The 16,376-nt window shown below is 34.4% G+C and overlaps 1 long non-coding RNA gene across 1 annotated transcript in view; it reads right to left on the reverse strand.

The window, feature by feature from the left end:
- LOC148833084 (uncharacterized) overlaps nt 1-16,376 on the reverse strand; it is a 218,094-nt gene that overhangs the window by 82,955 nt on the left and 118,763 nt on the right. The window contains exon 2 of the long non-coding RNA XR_016091244.1: nt 5,762-5,826. This is a non-coding gene — a long non-coding RNA (uncharacterized LOC148833084). The remainder of the gene's footprint in view (nt 1-5,761; nt 5,827-16,376) is intronic.

A 16,376-nucleotide genomic window follows, 5' to 3' on the forward strand; every position in this document is an offset into this window, starting at 1 on the left:
GTGGTTTAGCTAACGAACTTCCTAAATACAGTAGATACAGCCCTGTCCCCTCTGAACCTACCATTGTCCCATTGAAGTTATCAAGCTCCACCTCCCACAATAAACATATTATTTTCCCCCAGAAGCAATTAATTTATAATCTTTTAACAATAGAATATACAAAATAAACGACAACAGAGAAACATGAGCAAAACATTTTCTTCCTATACTGGAAGATGTGCGAATACACCACTCAACGTTGACACCACAAAGCCAAGCTGAAAACAAGGATCAGGTTGGACCTCTGAGACCACCATACCCAGAAGTTGGACTGCTCAGGACGTACAGCAATAAACAATAACACGGAAACAAGGAAGACAGACAAACAGACAGAGCGCTTTTTCTCAAACACATAGGTACAAATAAACATAACATAACGTTATCCTTGAATGTTTGTAGTTTCTCTATGAATAACAGGAACTGATTTCGAAGTAAAATATGGTTATACTTTTGCATGTATGAAATGGGAAACTGCTAGCCGAGCACCAAGTGTGCACCCTCACTAGCTAGCTGACACGCAAATAGATGTATGGACGCATGTATAATCTAGGTAGGATAACGTGTGTGGTGTAATGTACTGTCCGCGGACAGTGATAGAGATCCCTCTGTCACAGTCTTTATCCATATCTATGAAAGAAAAGAATATTTCTTAGTTTAAAATAGGTTTTTATGATTGAAAACCATTTGGTTCAGAATGTTTCAGACAAAAGTCTGTCAGATTGTTTGAAAGTAATTTAACCATAGTGCTGTATGTTTAATTTAAATGGGTTTCCTACTCTTTTTTCATTTAGTCCTACAATGCAGTTCCATATCTGTTTTATTCCTTTTAAACTATGAATCTTATTCTTGTTAAAATAGTTATTTTAGCAGCTAATTCCATAGTATTATATAAAACACTAATGAAAGCTATAGTGCTGTTGTATATACCAATGCTGGTTCAATCTTATATTATTACTAAATAAATTTAACAGAATGAATATTGAGAAAAAAATGTGATTTTAAACAATAGGTAAATGATTTAGTGCAGACACAGTGATTCCTGAACCCAAAATAGTTTATTGGGAGGAAATAAGCACTATAAAATAAAGTGCCCTCTAAAGATATTTGGACAGTAGGGTGTCAACTTGAATATTCAATGTGAACACTTTTACTTGGATAATTACTATGATTATTATACTTATTATTTCTCAAGGAAGAAAAAAACCTCATTGATAAGTAAAAAAAGTCAACTCTTTCTGCACTCTTGAGTCAAATAAACAAATTAACAGATAAAGTTGAAACTTTATATTATGAATGAGCAAAAGTATTGGGATAGATTCTCATCAGTCTGTCTATTGTTGCAGTTGGCTAATTAGGTACATTTAAAAAGAGCAGTGAACTTCCTATCATCCTGTTTCAGTTTGACTTTAATATTTTGAGTCCATACTTAAAAGTGAAATGGAAGACCAAAGCAATTTCAGCTAAAGATTTGTTTTACAATTTTGAAGCTGAAAGAAAAAAAAAACTCAATCAAAATCAAAGAAAGAAATAGGACATACCAGACCCAATGATTGGGAAAACACTAAAGAAAAATTTCAAACCATTGTCACTAAAATTGACAACTCCCAGACTGCAAGGGTGAAAGTATTAAAGTTAACAGTTGCCCGAAGACTGAGATGGGAGAATAATGAACCACAAGATGTAAACCTCCCAGAGGCATGAAGAATGTAAAGGACACATTAGAATGGAAATACTTGGAAATACTGAAGTAAGCCAGGAGAGTTCTTCAAAAATGTGTAATAGACAGATGGGACCATCTGATAGAAAGGTTAAACTGTGGAGAAATACTTGAACCAAGTGATCACAACAACATATTTGAAGCAATGTCATGGGTTGGTTAGGATGAGACTGATGGTGGTGGCGGTATGAATTCTGAAGTTTATAGACACCACTTCACCCTGAAATATAATATTGACCCAAAACCAACAGCTGTAGTAACCAAGTAGTTACTCTCTAGAAAAAAACTTGGAAAATCTGATTTCCACGTCTCCAGGTTTAAATGCAACTGAGTATGTATTTTACATCAATAAAATTAAAAATATAAATTAAATAAAAATTAAAGATTCAGATATCCCTAAAATAATCTAGAACTCAGTGTCTGCAGCAAAGGATTGGCAAAGCATCTCAAATGATTACATAAAGATTATTGTTAGTTTAGTAAATTGTAGATATCCAAAGGCAGTGTCACTTTGGCCTTGTAATATGGATCATTATTCTGCTGAATGATGAATTTTAGTCACAGTTCTAGATTTTAAGCAGGGTTTTGTTTAAGATTTGCCAGTACCTTATGTCATCTATGTTCTCATCTACAGTATGCTCCCATAGATGACAACCTTGCTAGTCACTGCTGATAAGAAAAACATAATGCTGTAGCCACCATGCTTGACAGTAGGGATGGTAATAATAAAACTTTAGACAAAATCTGTATTAGATAAAGGGAACCTGAGTGAACAAATTACACTTTATTATTATCGTTATTTAATTTATTTAATAAACAAAGTTATCCAACAACCATAACCTCTGTGTGAAAAAGTAACTTAATAATTGGTTGTGCCACCTTTAGCTGCAATGACTGCAACCAAATGCTTCCTATAATTCTTTCACATTGCTGTGGAGGAATTTTAGCCCTCTCTTCCTCCCAGAACTGCTTTAATTCAGAAACATTGGTAGGTTTTCGAGCATTTACTGCCCGTGTCAGGTCCTGCCACAGCATCCCTATTGGCTTTCTGTCTGGACTTTGACTAGGCCACTCCAAAACTTTAATTTTGCTTCTTTTCAGCCATTCTGATGTGGATTTGCTTTTATGTTTTGGATCATTGTCCTGCTGCATGACCCAACTACGCTTCAGGTTCAGCTCATGGATGGATGACTGGACATTCTCCTTGGAAATTTTTCTGATACAGAGCAGAATTCATGATTCCTTTAATTATGGCAAGTCTTCCAGGTCCTAAGCATCCCCACACCATCACACTACCACCACCATGTTTGACTGTTGGTATGATGTTCATACTGAGGAATGCTGTGTTTGCTTTACGCCAGACATAATGGTACCATTGTCGTCCAAAAAGTTCCACTTTTGACTCATCTGTCCATAAAACATTCTCCCAAAATTCTTGGGGATCATCCAGGTGCTACTTGGCAAATGAGAGACTAGTGTTTATGTTCTTCATGGCTAGCAGTAGTTTCCGCCTTGCTACTTTCCCATGAAGCCCATTTTTGCCAAGTGTTTTTCTGATTGTGGAGTCATGAACACAGACCTTAGCTGAGGCAAGAGAAGCCTGCAGTTCTTTGGATGTTTTCTTTTGAATCCTTTGTGACTTACTGGATGATTTTACGCTGCGCCCTTGGAGACATTTTGGCAGGCTGACCCCCCCTGGGAAGATTCATTACTATTCCAAGTGTTCTCCATTAGGAGATTATCTCTCACTGTGGTTCGGTGGAGTCCCAGCGCCTTAGAAATTGCTTTGTAACCCTTTCCAGACTGATAGATATCAACAACATTTTTTCTGATCACTTCAGGAATTCCCTTTGATCATGGCATAATGTGCTTGTTGAATCTTTGTGCTGGCAACTTGACTCTGATGGTAAAGGTCAAAATAAGTGAGGTTTATATTGAGCAGGGCTCGCTGTAATCAATTCTGGCTGTGTTCAATCAGCTGACTCTAAATTCTCCCTTTAATTAGGTCGATTTACTTTTTCACACAGCGCCAGTTGGTGTTAGATAACTTTGTTCATTAAATAAATGAAATAAGCAAAAAAAAGTGTTAGTTGTTCACTCAGGTTCCCTTTATCTAGTATTAGATTTTGGTTGAAGACCTGAAAACATTCAGTGTCCAAAATTTGTAGTAATAGAGGAAATTAGTAAATACTTTTTCACGGCACTGTATTAGTGGGAAGGAGAACAGAGTGATGAAGCCAATTCATAAATGTGGTTTATTAGGAGGCCATGATTGGTAAGGGCCAATGTGAAATTTGGCCAGGACATCGAGAAACGCCCTGGGTTTTTTTCATGACCACAGAGAGTTAGGACCTCGGTTTTACGTCTCATCCCAAGGATGGTGCCTTTTTACAGTATAATGTCCCCGTTGCTATATTGGGCATTAGGACCCACATAGACCACAGGGTGAGAGCCCCCTCTTCCAGCAGCAACTGTAGTTTTTCCCAGGTCTCCCATCCAGGTACTGTCCAGGCGGGTAGCCAGTTCAGCGGGTAGCCAGTTGTGAGTTGCTGGGTGATATGGCTGCTGGCCATAATGACTAAGTAATGACTAAGTGATCCATTATATTGGGTTTGCCTCAGATGTAACTCTTTGCATTTAAATCAAAGCGTTTTAAATATTGTCTTGTGTTAAGCAGCAGAATTTGGGTGCTGTTTGGCAAACCCCACGCAGCACTTACAGCTCAGTAATTCCTTTAAAGTAACCAATGGCATCGCAGTAACATCCTCAACCAGTTACTTCCTTGCACAGCTGTTCATTTTGGAGGGACGATCTATTCTAGCAGCATGTGGGTGCTTTACACTTCACCATGATTAAAAATATATTAATTGTCTTTGAAATGTTTTTTCTCTTTTCTAGTCATCTTCTCATCAATGCCTTAATACAACTTTATTGTTTTTAAAGGCTGAATCTTTACTTGAAATTTACTAAGTGACTGAGGAACCTTACAGAGAAAAGTTTACTTACCCACTTATTAACCATTTTTATTGCAACAAAGGAAACCACACAACTGTATGCACCTAAACTAATTTATGTTTGTCACAGCAAAGGCTTGGAATATTTATTTTATTTATCTTTGTCTTAAAATAGATAATTTGTTTTTTTTTTACTTTGAATCCATTAAGTTGATTGTGTAATAAATAATATATTGTAATTGGAATAGTGTCATGCCTGCAAGCTTTAAAGCAACACAGTATAAAAACATGAAGTGTCTGAATAGAATTATTCAAGGTACTGAGCAGTGTAAGGTGCTGTTTGGTTTTCTTTCTGACATGATTTAATATATGAATGTTATTACCCAAAAATAAAATGTGTATCATCTTTACTTATCATTCATAATAATGTAATTGTCTTTAATATAAATTGTTTAACTGTAAAAAACATTTTTGAACTTAAAAAAGCAGTTAAAACTGCTACTATTTTAAGTGCTGTATTTCAGGATATTTCATAATGTTATCCATCAGGTTATCTATTTGTTCCCCAGAAAAAAAGTGAGTAAGTAAAATATTTCAACTTAATTTATTGTATCCATGTATGTGATATGACTTTTCTTTGCTGAAACCTTTGTGGAAAATGCCGTTTCACTCTTTTCTAGCAAAATTTGAATTGTTGCTTAAACAAGCTTAAAAGCTTAGTTAAACTCTTAGCTTGATGAACAATCTAGTGTATTTTAGCATGTATAAACTGATTGTTTTACAGTGGAGGTTCAAGTTAAAAGCCACAGTCAGCTCAATGTCTCAAACAAAATTAATATTAAGATATATCATTATACAGGATAATGTAATTCTAAATTCATTTAAATTACTGGAATAACACTATTTAACATCAAAACTCTGTCTAGATTAAAACAGTTTTTTTTCCACATCAATAGATTTCTGATTTCATTCTGCCAATTGTTTTTATCTTGCTGCCTATCTAGAAGCAATTCACAAAAAGAAAATATAGATATTTTCAACTAATACTTACCTTTCACCTTTTCCTCTCACTTGGATCCTTTGTTTTCCTAATGACTAGTCTTACTTTATTGTTCTCTAGAAAAAAGGGAAAAATATAACATTACTTAAAAGTAAAGGGATTTATGGTAAAGATATTATACATATAATCTGTCAGTTGTTTTCGATTCTGTATGAATTTAACAGTTGAAGACAAGGCATGAAGCCAAGTTTTTATTAAATGCAATTTAAGACAAACATTCAGGAGAAGGTCAATATCTAATCTTACTCACTTTCCTTCTAGCTACATATAAATATCAGGGACATGGGGAGAGTATAGATGGGTTTATGTTCATCCACTAGTTCAAGTTAGATAATTGATTCTGAAGAAGTCCATTTGGGTTTATCTTGTCAGTGGCTTTGAAGATTTTAAATAACTGAAACAAGTACCAATCATAGTCTCTGTTCAAGCTCAATTCTTCTAGCTGGTCAGTATACAAAATTCCTTTGAGCCAGAGAATGTAACAGGCAAGAGAGTTACAACAATAAAACAATTCATAGTTACAACTCTACTACTGTATGTCTTAATTAGGGGTTAAACAAACTACTATGTGCAGTAACCTTTTTTCAAGAGTAGACACTTGTTTCAATGCTGAATGAAAGAAACAGGAAAAAAATAAATACAATCGTTTTGGTTTCCCTTCTTCATATACTTATTAAGATTATACTGGTATTTTTTTATTTACATCATACTAATATGGTAATGAAAAAAAATGTATGTGTGTTTCCAAGGTTCTCCAAACCTTGTAAAACAGTTAAACAAAACTTGAAATGTACCAAGCATATTTGATTGTCAAATAAAAGTATTTCTGATATATGTTAGAAGCATAATTATACAAAGAGAGCCAATTGTAATCAAAATGTAATTTGTTTTTTATTTACAGTATAATTAAGAAATGCTTTTCCCATTTTGTACCTAAGATTGCAATACACAATTTTAATTTAATCCAGTACTTTTCAACAAATTCCTACATCAGTCCAGAACAGATGAAGACACGATATATTTTCCCTGAAAAGGGACGTGGTTTGCCAAATTCTGTTTTATATTGTGAAATCAACAAAAAGCTAATTAGAAAAGTCTGTGACCCATAATCTCAATGTTATCCAACAAACACTGGTACACAACAGCCTAAGGATTTCAAAGACAATATCAACTCAAACAAATCTTATAGCACTCAACTATTTGAGTGCCTCAGAGATACTGATCACGGTTGGTTAGTGTTACACACTATACACTTACAATACACATCTCACATTCTGAGCAGGCATTTTTTCAGAGTGTTATTTGTATGTTTTGGAAATCTTTATGGTTAGAATGTACAGGGGGAACATCTATAGTATATCATAGAACAGGTGTCTGCAACTCTGGTTCTGTACCACTGATAGGTAAGTTCAAATAGTGATAGAGCAGTGAGGCATGCTAACTACTACTTATTAAGCACATGATGGATTCAAATAAATTATTCAGAGGGTCATTAGAGTGAAAATCAGAATACCTCCTAGTACTCCAGCACCAATCAAAGCTGTAGAAACCTGATACAGAGTATTGTTAGAGTATAAGTATACAATGACACATGCCTTTAAAGCAGCATTTTTTAGCAAAAGTTGGAGTCTTAATTTGAATATGGCCTGTATCATTTTCTTCTTTATATAGGCCAAATTTATCACATTTTCAGAAAATCTTCTTTTTCTTGCAAATCACATACTGTAAACTTCCCAAAGTGAATTCACAATTGTGAAAAAGTAGATGGCAGATGATGGGAGGTTCAATAAAAATAAGGAATAGTGTTATTTTTATTATTGCCCTTTGAAGAAGTGGAAACAGAGTAGAATATATATTGGTTAAATAGAGAGTCTACAATTTATTCATTGGAATGATGAAAGCATTCTATCACACACATCTAAAGATTCAGCTTTCTTTACTGGTGAATAAATAATTGGAAGGTGAATGCCCATGGAAAGCACTCTCATATCTTTTGAATTTCAGCAAATGTCACATTGAAATTTCTAGGTGAAGCATTAGTCAATCCTGACAGCTGTGTGAAACAACTTCTAATTTATTTTCATGGTTCAAGCAGTGGAGCAATGTGACTAAGATTACAAAGAAGTGGCATTAATCTGGCCTCTGCCACTTTGTGGGGAGAAAACTGCTTCAAGGTGATTACAGGACTATATGACAAAGCTGGTCAATGGAAAGTACCTTTCTGCAGAAAGAAATTGGAGTGAATAGAAGAGGGAAGACCAAGTGAAATCAATATACAGGGCCTTGCAAAACAAAATTTAGATCTTTGCATAGTTTTCAGACATTGATGCTTACAATAAAACCTGAAGTCATGAAAATTAATAAAGCAATTTATATCTGTGATATACATAATCTTCTCCACATATCCAAAGCAAAAAACAAAAACAAAAAAGAAATAAATAAATACTGTAGAAAATTAAAATGAAAAAAAAAACAGGATTGTCCTGATTGCATAAGTATCCAAACCATTTGCTGTAGCTAATCTAAATTAATTTAAAAACATACAATTACTTCAACAAGCCACACATTTAGTTAAGTGGTGACTCTGTGCTGCAAGAGGTTCCATCCTTTCACTCAATACTAAACTAAGGCCCTGGCTACTTGTTTGTAGATTCCCATGGCAGTTTTCAAAAGATTAAATTAAAATGATGGTATTCTGGTTAAATTCCTCTCTGTACTCCTGCCATCTTCCCTATTTAAAGTTCTCATTTAATTCAGCTGGTGAAGCAGCTTCTCCTTTCTCCACCTGATCTGATGTATAGTGGAGGGGTGAACATATAATGAGTGTTACATGTCACCCAGGTGAGTGTTGCACTTTAATAGGTGAAGGTGAAGGTTTACTTCTTGCTGAAAACAAAAGAGACAAAACATTTTCACTGGGGGGCCTTCTTCAGGTGAAAAAGCTCTGAGCAGAACTGTCTGCCCTCTCCTACACCTGAAAAATGCTCCATAGTTGAAAAGTTGTGTATCTTATTTTCTTTTCTACCTGTTCCTTTGCAGTGTACATGAGTGCCCTGTAATGGGCTGGAATGTTATCCATGGCAGATTTGCCTTGTACACCCACAATGCTTCCTGGATAGGCTTTTTGTGGAAAAATTCTTCATCAGAGAAGCAGGTACAGCTCTCACAATGTGCTTAAGTGGTGATATTATCGATGCTGGATCAGTGAGATGTATACGTATATGTTCCACTTCTGGCTCAACTCTGTTGACACTGTTATCACAAGTAAGCTGTTTTCTGGCAATGATAGGATGAATGGAGTGCACCACTACTGTTCCATGTGCTGTAAACAGTGAGGTCACCTGGATGAGATGTTAAATTGCAATTTTAAAAAGAGTATAATCTTCTGAATTTACATGATCTTGCTTCTCTGAAGTTTTACCTTAATGGCTTAATGGTTTGATAAAGCAGTTTCTTACTTCTTTACCTGATCTGCTCTGTAGTTGAGCTGCTGGGTCATAATGGATGTTGTGCTTCACCCAGGTGGGTGCTGCCCTTGAGTAGAACATGAAATGGGTCATCTCTTGTAAGTAAAGTGCTTAGAGATCCTTTGGGATGAATGGACAATAGAAAATGCAAAGAACAGGACACTATCACAATTCTGATCTGGCCCCTGGGAACCCCTGGGCACAGCCATGATATTGATGTTTGAACATGTGTCTTAATCTGAAATTCAGCAAAAAAAAAAACTTAACAGTGCAGTTTATCGTATTGCACAACAGGTACAGTGATATTTGCATCCTAGAGTCAAAATGTATTTAATGCATTTTATGAAAGGTCATCTAATGAATTTGGATATACTTCCATGTTGTGCTGCCTGTGTGTTATGAATTTCTGTTTATGTATTTCAATGTGATGTTGAATAATATTTTATGGAAAATTAGGCATACTTTCTGCATTGTTGTTTCATAGAGAAAGTATTTTCACACAAGAATCGTAACTACACACTAGTAACAATAGTGCAGCTGCTTTCCTATAATTGATATAGTCATTAATGATGAAAATGATGTCACTTCAGATGATCAGGAGGTTACAAGCATTATGGAATAGTTGCTATAATGACTGATACTTCTAGAGGAATGTATCTGAACAAACGCGCATAAAGCTTTACCTCCACAGGGATTACTCTGTCAGTGTCTAAGGTGTGACTAAGCCAGGTATGACAAATGCTCAGTAAGAGATCAGAATAATAATAAAAAATAAAGCTGATAGAAGACCTTTCAGAAAGTGACAAACACATGGTTACACAACTGAATCATGTTTAGGCTTTTCAAAAACACATGTGGCTTAAAATCCAGTATTGTTGAAAGGCTGATATAAGAATTTTGTTCAACTTTACATGTAATCTTTGTGAAAATTAATATATTAAGCATGCACTTACTTTTCTGTAAATAAAGAAATATTTTTATATTTTCAAAAGTATTAATGAACCTTGTAAATCAATGTTATGTATAGAAAGGTTAGATACATAAGTAATTTAAGAACTTGTATATCTGAAACACTTAAATAATTCCATATGTATACAACCCACACTGTTATTTAGGTTTCCTGTCCCTATTTTTTTCTATAGACAGTTTGTAGTGTATAGGGATTGAATACAATTCCATTTAATTCTGAGATTTCTACCTTGAATACTGTGATCATTTTAAAGTACCACTTTTATTAGAATATGAGCCAGATACTATTATTATTTTATGTGGTTTGAATATCTTTGTCTTTAATTTTTAAATTATTTATTATACAGTACACCATGAAATACAACGAAGAGCTGCATGTCTTTCAAGTGATTTAGTAGATACAGGATATTATAATTCAGTTGTCTGCTAATAATGATACAATATGTACATGTATATTTGTTTCCAGTTTAAAATATAAATGTTTTACTTGTGAAAAGACTAATCTTAAAAAGTTTGGTGTGTGTCAAAACAAGAGAAAATGGGAACACAATACACATTGACTTGTAATTCCATATATGTTACCTGTAAAATATTTTAAGCCTCATGAATGAAACAAAAAATATAAAGTATATTATTCTTTGAAACCTTGGGGCTTGTTTTGATGTATCCTTTATTGACAGTGATGGATACAACTGTCATGCTGTGTGACATGCGGGTCTAAACGACTTTATTTTCATACTATTTTTGCTCCTTTTCAAGGCTAATGCTTTTGATCATAGTGATGCGGTAGATGCCAGGAGACTATGAACTTGAAATGGGGTTGTGCAATAGCAGACACCTACATGGTTATATTTCAGATATAAGAGAAAACCTGACATGGCATTTCATTCTGAAGTGGAGAAAATTTCAGTTATATAAGTTAATATAGAGACTGAAATTGTCTGCCTGTAAAAGACAGACTTGTTGAAAGCTCACTGTTTTCCAGTACTTTCTGAATATTATTGTACACAGAAGCAATGTATTTTAAGTAAAGTTATTTTCTTTTGAAGAATTCCTCAGTAAAGCTATAGGCTTTATTTTACTCAATGAGTATTTACAGTGTGTCCTATGCACCCAATAGTAGTTTGCAAAGGAGACAAAGACATGACCTGAACATTATTAGAAAGATAATCTTGATTTTATTCTTTACACTCAGTGTCAACAACAATAGGGTGCCAAAATCAAAGTGTTGGGAATATCATTCAGTAGTGGGGTTTATTAAAATGTTCATAAATGCCACAATGATGATGGCAGATGACATTAGATGGGTCTTATACTGTATGTAGTCTTAATGGAATGGTGCCTTAGCACTACATCCTCCAAGTATTAACCGTGCAGAATTAACAGTGGCTGACTGCGGATATAAGTAACAAAAAGTCTAATTCATAATCAATGAAACGACACAAAAAGCATACTAGTAGTAAATAATACACATTTGCATATATTCATATGGGTTAAAGATCCCATCATTACCCCTGCAAAATAATGTTTGTAATCATAATAACAAAAGAAGAATAAGAATAAGAAACGAAGAATACTCAAATAATAAAATGCTAGGTTTTTAAGCACAGATTTTGTCATAAAAAATACTGTTCTAGTTTGATTTTGAATGATTCAGAAATGTGCAAATACATATGCTCTGAAACACACAATTCAGGCTTATGTTGTTAAAATAATAAGGTCACCCAGTCTTGGTTCAGGTTCAAGCTTGACTCATGTCTTTAGTCAACTGTGACCACGATTTCTAAAGCAACAACAAACTATTACCAATAGGAATAGGATTAGTCCTGCCAGGCTTGCAGTATTGTCAGTGACTGATGTGGTAGTCCTCCAATCAGTTTGGATCTGTCCTGTCAAATTAGGAATGGCTTGATAGAGGGGTATATTATAGAAGCTTCTCTTCCATGAGATGTAGAGAAACAATTGCCGATTCCTAGTTGGGAAGATATCCAATGAGGAAAAATGATCAAGTGTCTTTATCAAACAAATTCAGTAGTCATTAATATCACTTCTGCTATAAGCTACATTGCCAAAGTAAACATGATCGAGCACAGGATTTATTTATGACGCTGAACGGAAAGTAATAATTTTAAGAGGTACATGAGGTCTTTTCCATGTAAAATTAACCTAATTTTGGCATGGCCAAATTCCTAAAATATACATTTCACATTGAACAGTGCTAGAATAAAGCTATTATAGTGTAGGGTTGTTTTGCTGCCTCAGGACCCAGAAGACTTGACATCATTAACAGAACCATGATTTGGCATTGTATCACCAAATTCGGGAGGACAAATCCTTTAGCTGGCCTTGCAGTAATATGGATAACAGTACCAAAGATACAACCATATCTACAACAAATTGGCTAAAGAAGAGCACAGTTTGCATTTTGGATTGAAAATCAAAGTCTGGACTAAACCCTATTGAAATGTTATGGCAGGCTCGTAAGCAAGTGGTTGATAAAATGAAATCCTCAAATGTTACCAACCTAAAGCAGTTCTATAGTACAGAACTGGTCAAAATTCATAACTATCTTATTACTGTACGCTTTATGTCTTTAGCATTCAAAAAACATTTGACACTGTATCTAAAATACTTTCTTCTAATACTAAATATTTCTGTGATATCACAAAATAAAATAAGCAGAAAATTCTGGGACATTTTTGTACCAACATAGGCTTTCTCAAAAGACATTTTAACTTCTACAACATATTACAGACAGTCTATTGAAACTTTTCTATGACAAACATTATCCGTACAGGCAGGATGGATTACATTTGAATGAGATGAGCACACGTCAGGTCGATTCAAGGATTGACTGAGAAATTTAGAGTAGAATGGAAAAGCATAAAGTTTAAATTAAATCTGCAAAGGATTACACGGGAAATATAGGTAAAGCTTAAATGTCAAATGACCGGGCAATACTAAATCCTAGAATTATGTCCCAACCAAAAAAAAAGAGATACAAGTCACTGTGTTAGCATGTATATTATGATATATGTGGAATCACAGACACTAAAAAAATGTGATTATAGAAACAAAAAACATTAGTTTATACACAGTAATGCAGAGAGACTGGATAGCTGGAAGATGTGAATGCAGTATATATTATTATAATATATAACAAAAGCAGAAGCTTAATATAGGTAAATATACTATATGTAAGAGTATGGAAGAGTTGATAATAATGGAAGATCTTGATGTGCCTGTAATAGAATGGGGAAAAATACAAATGCCAACAACTAATAATTTATTTACTACTAAATTTGTTAGATCACAGAAGGCAGTACTGCTCTCTTTATATTGATTTCATCATTTCAAATAATCAAGATAAAGAAAACAGAGTTGAGAGAACATTAAGACTACTGTGCTCATAAAATGGTATGCTTAAAGGTATGCTTTGAAATTGTAGAAGTGAAATCCAAACAGAGTTTTATTCTTTCAGTAAAACAGATGATGAAATAATACAGGTTAAAGAAAAGTAGAAGGCAAAAGGACTGATATGCAATCAGTAAAGAATGGATTGTATTCGTTTAAAAATATGCTGCCTTAGGCACACAATGGATTCATCCCAAGAGTAGGTAAATCAAATATTGGAAAGTAGTGGTCCAAATGGTTTAATAAATCATGAAGGATATATTTGGAGACAGAAGACTCGTTCTAAAATGATTAAAAAAAGAATAGGCGTTTAATGAACTTCAAGCACATGTACAAAATCATATTATAATGCTTAGAGAACAATAGAAACGTATAATGACAGCAAAACAACAGTAAATGATGCATTAGAATGTCTCAGAGATGAACATGGGTAAAAGATGTTCAAAGTGAAATGGATCATGTATGAATATTTCAGTCAGGTGTTTATCAGGGAGGACATCAACAACATGCCTCAGGTTGAGGAAGGAAAAATTGCTACAGTATATTAAATTGAATTGGATTAAAAGAGTCAGAAGTGTTACATATACTAGAAGTACTTATGATAAAACTCCAGGGCATCATAGTATACAATAAATTGTGTTTTAGAAAACAGGAGAAATCATTTATAGACTCTTAAGTTACACTCTTGCTACAGTCACTCAAGACAGAAGTAATACTATTGACTGAAAAAGTAGCATCCATCCATTAAAAAGATCTCAAAACCAAAGAAGGTAATTATATAGCAATACGTCTTTTACAAGGTTGTTGTCCGGAAATAAAATTTTGTTTAATAGTCAACGTGGATTTAGAAAAGGTAAATCTTGCATAACCTACACCTACACACTTTTTAAAATATACATCTATAAAAACTTTTGTATATATATACGTATCAGTATCTACAGATGCAGCCATTCAAAATGCACGGTACAAACCCGCGGTATGGTAAACTACCCACAAGACACCGCAGGGCACCGCGGTAAGTGATTGGCTGGCCAAAATGACCGACAGGGGCACCCGTGGTGCATTGGTTGGTAGTGAAAAGATTTAATCATTTAATCTCTTTACTGTGCACATTTTAATCCGCTTAGTTTTGAATATTTATATGGAATTTTACCACTAAAGGGAAATTTTAGTAGCTGAGCATAAAAAGAAGAGGAGCATAACGCATCTGAAGGTCATAAACGATATTAATTTAGGAACATAAACATTACTGTATGTACGTAAACTGTACTGTGTATGGCTGGTCTTGGTAGTTTAAAGAAAAAATACACACCAGTCTTCCATTTCTCCCTAAACATTTTAAGCATGAAAGGTTTATGAAACGGTACCCAAATATGCGATTGCTGTATAGAATGAATTTTAATTTAAAAAAATTATTTAACACAAAAATTAAGCTGTTTACATCTTCCGCCTAAGAACAGTCACCCGTTGCTACCCAACACAGAAACACAGCCACTAACTAGCAAAGAGAGGACATTAGCTAGCCAATATGATAAAGAAATAAATGATTATTTTGTTTATTTCTTTTGCACATTTATTTGAACATTTCCATCGATTGTACAAGCACTTGGAAACTGTCCAATCCCTAGTTCATCAGGCATTTTCTTTTACGCTGCGGGCATTCTCCCGGTCTGGCGCCGGTCTGTGTCTTCTAGGATATAATGCCAGCGTACTCTTGTTTTTATGTCCACTATAACAGACAATCTCCTTTGCTTTTAACCGAGCGTTTAATAATTTCCTAAAATGAAAATGATTTACTTTATTTCCCTCACGGGATCAATAAAAGTATCTATCATCTATCTACATAAACTATCGGACAGAATTCTGGGGTCTCCCCATACCAGAGATTACGGTAGGGCTTCAGAATGGTGATTGGCTGACACCATCTGACACCCCTCCGATTGGAGAAAAAAGACGTGCTGGTTTGCTATACATACTGTACCAGGAAAAGGATTTCTTTCTATTCGAAACGTGTATTTTAAAATTTTAATTAAGAAGTAAAAACCTTACAGCGTACATAGATTTCTAAACTGATCAGGATCGTTATCTTTGTCTTATGCATAATAATGTTCACCACTCTGTCCAGCAAATTAATAATAAACTTTATTTTATATAGCTTTTTAAACGAATAAGTAATTAGATTGCTCATAAACCTAATCACTTATTCTACATAAACACAGCGTAATTGCTCTCTGAAAATGCTTTTTCTTTTTATTTAGGCTCAGATACAAAATCAAACCATTAAACTCTCTCAAATTCCTCCAATTATTAGCCCCGCCCCTTATGCAAAACCAACATCCCTCCCCTGTTCTCTCTCTCCGCTGGCGTTTGTAATCATTTTTATTTTTAAATAAATTTTAGCAAAGTCATGTATTTTAAAAATCTTAAGATTTCTATATTTATGTCTTTATTTAGTGGTTTCATTAGTGACAAAGGCTAAACTTTCTTGGAAAAATGTCTTTTATGTAAACCATGTTTGCTATTAATTCATTTAGGGCTAGAATACGTTCATTGTCTTCCAATGAAAGAAGGGTTCCTTTCGCCGTAGTCGAGTTGACATTAGAAGCTTGCCACGCCCGGACTGTTACACCAACGCATTAGCATGTTAAAGCAATTTCATTGAGGAGCCTAGCTTTCTTAATTAGTACTGTACTTACTGGGTTTTTGAGGGGGGGAGGTGTCTTTCGCTGGAAATCTCGCCGCCTTCTACTTTGAAA

The sequence above is a fragment of the Atractosteus spatula genome, chromosome 6 (assembly GCF_055471065.1).
Source record: "Atractosteus spatula isolate fAtrSpa1 chromosome 6, fAtrSpa1.hap1, whole genome shotgun sequence".
NCBI lineage: Eukaryota > Metazoa > Chordata > Actinopteri > Semionotiformes > Lepisosteidae > Atractosteus > Atractosteus spatula.